The sequence below is a fragment of the Cynocephalus volans genome, chromosome 5, assembly GCF_027409185.1.
Source record: "Cynocephalus volans isolate mCynVol1 chromosome 5, mCynVol1.pri, whole genome shotgun sequence".
Lineage (NCBI taxonomy): Eukaryota > Metazoa > Chordata > Mammalia > Dermoptera > Cynocephalidae > Cynocephalus > Cynocephalus volans.
Genome location: NC_084464.1, coordinates 11,219,625 through 11,222,327, shown reverse-complemented (window position 1 = coordinate 11,222,327; position 2,703 = coordinate 11,219,625). Strand labels below are relative to the sequence as shown.

The following is a 2,703-nucleotide window of genomic DNA, read 5'->3' as shown; positions in this document are numbered from 1 at the left end:
TTTTAGACATGTGGAATTTAATATTAATGCATAGTATAGTGATATTTAAGGGAAAAAAATCAATGCAAACCTAAGTCAGCAAGTTCAATCTTACTTTTTAAATGAAGCTAAAACAAACCAGCAAATACAAAGCTTAGTCTCCTCCTGGATATTTCAACATAGTTGTTACCTTGTACCATTTCACCACAGAAATTGTCAAATTCCAAGGGGGGATATTCAATCAAAAAGCAAGGATAAGTTTATGCTTCTGACCCTCTCTTCTTCGCTTCTTCTCCCAATCGCTCTCTTCTGACGGCTGCTGCTAAGGACGACAAACTGCCCCTCACTACTGGCGTCGTTTGTTCTACTGGAAGCAGCTATCAACCGACGTTGCTCTTCCAAGCCCTTTTCAATTTGCTTTTGCTTACTGAGTTCTTTCTGTTGCTTCTCTTTCACTCTCTCTATTTCTTCTTGTTTTTCTGACGCCCTGCGATCCAGTTCGGCATGCAAAGCTATCTGCTTTGCCGTCCAACAGAATCACAAATCTTTCCCCCTCGTTGTTTGATTCAAATATATAACAGACTGATGACAGATTCCTTTCACTTCTCTCTCCTGACGTCTGAAGAACAAATCCAAAAAGCCGCTTCTTTTCCTGGTGTGCAGCATACGAAACTACACAGGGTAATGGACACGTGAGCCTTGTGACTTGTGTTTGTGGATCAATTAACTTGAAACAGTCACAAGTCACTAATAAATGTGATTCTGTTCATACGAAAGATGTTATGGACGGCCCGGGCAGCTAAGATTTGGCGCATTGTTTCATAAACAACATCTGGATGGTCATCTGATTTCACCTCCATAGAACCGAGGAATCGAACAATAAGTAACTGATGAAGAACAGAATCTTCGGTTTCAGAGTTTGTGCTTCCTGCAGATTCTCCACGTGGATTCGTGCACCTGCCTCCCTGGCCAGAGGCTGCTGCTTGGCCAGGCTGATCGTCACGCACAGGAGAAATGACGTCGGACTGTGCTGGAGTGTCCGGGGCAACAAGAGAATCTAGAGAGAGGGCAGCCAGATCTGTGCACTCAGATCCTAAGGATCCTGAACTGCTGGTTCGAGCTGTTGATGGCCGAGAGTGTCCTGCTGGCCGTAGGCTTTCGTGCCTCTGCAGGAAAGATGGGGAAGGAGTGACAGCTTCCGGAGCAGACTGACTTACTCGTGCAGCAGTTTCCTCTGGATTTTCACTTCAGTAGATTTGTTTAGATATGTTGTTTATTGTACAGATCCACTCTTCATGGTCTTTTTTACTCTCTGCTTGTAAAATTGAAGATTTTTTCCCATCAAAAAAGTGATCTGAAAACAGTATGGCCTGTCTTCACAGTCCACAGCCATCACTGCACAGTTGTCTGTGTGCATGGCCAGGGCTCCTGCTACATCCCCACGGGCTTGACTCATTAAATTTCCACCCTGCGTGAAGTAAAACTGTCTGTCCCAGGTAGATGACACCAAGCCTGTTTTATTTCTAGCATGAAGGTATCCAGCCTTTCGGGTTAAGTTTCGATTAACAGGAAATTTGGTGAGGTCTGGGTCAGGCACATATGAGGGGTCACTGGCTACTTCCAAATCCTCTATTATCTGTTGCATGGTCTCTACGTCACTGTCCATTTCCCTGCGAACATTCTGCACACTTGTCCCAATATTAGCTAAAAATTCTTCCAGTTGTTCACTGAGATTTTCAGAACCCGTCTGAAAGAAACTTATCTGAGCTTGCATGTACCCAAGTAGAGGTTCTAACAATGCTGTCTTTTTCTTGTCCTGAAGAGTATTTAATGCACAAAAATAATGCATCATGGTCTGGTGTTGTTTCTTTCTGGAAGTGTACACATCTTCTGTTACTTCATATTTCACCTTGTCGTTTTCTCTTTTTTTTTGACAATCGGCTCTATCTGTTAATTGCAGCATCATGATCATTACTGCCAATCTGAAACACTTCCTTTAATGTTAATATTTCTTTCAGATCTCTTTCTTTAAACTGGGTAATGGGGAACATCATGGCATGAGCAAGTTGAGTTGAAAGTACCTCATGACAAGAGCTAAGTTCATCTATAACTTTTGAAAACTGTTGTAAAGTAGAGCTCATAACCTCATCATCACCCCCCAGTGGAAAACGCTGTTTTTCATATTCTTATAAAAGTTTTGAAGTCAGGTGTGTTGCTGCACTTAATTCATTCTGTGCATCATAAATCCGATGCATAGCTTGATACAGTTCGTTCATATAGTTGGAAATAGCTGCAGCATCTTCTTCAAATACACCCAGTAAAGACCTTGTCTGCGGGCTGTCCTCCAGCGTCTCCTCTATGGGCAGCTTGTCGGTCCCCTGGCCTTGTGGACGAAGCGACCGCCCACAGGTCCCCGCGCCCGCAGCAGCAGCAGCAGCTGACCCCCACCCGCTCTCCTCCAGCAGGCTCTGTGCCATCCATGATGTATAATTTTTTTGATGTGTTGTTGCTGTATTCTGATTGTGGATATTTTGTTGAGGATTTCTGTATATATGTTCATCACACATATGAGTCTGTAGTTTTCTTTTTTTATTTGATCTTTGTCTGGTTTGGGTATCATGGTGATGCTGGCCTCATAGAGTGAATTTGGGAGAGTGGCCTCTGTTTCAACTTTTTGGAATAGTTTGAACAGAATTGGTATTACTTCCTTTTTAAAGCCTTGGT

The 2,703-nt window shown here is 43.1% G+C and overlaps 1 pseudogene; it reads right to left on the bottom strand.

Moving 5' to 3' along the window:
• Positions 1–239: 239 nt before the first annotated feature.
• Positions 240–2,456, bottom strand: LOC134378876 (DCC-interacting protein 13-alpha-like; annotated as a pseudogene).
• Positions 2,457–2,703: the final 247 nt, after the last annotated feature.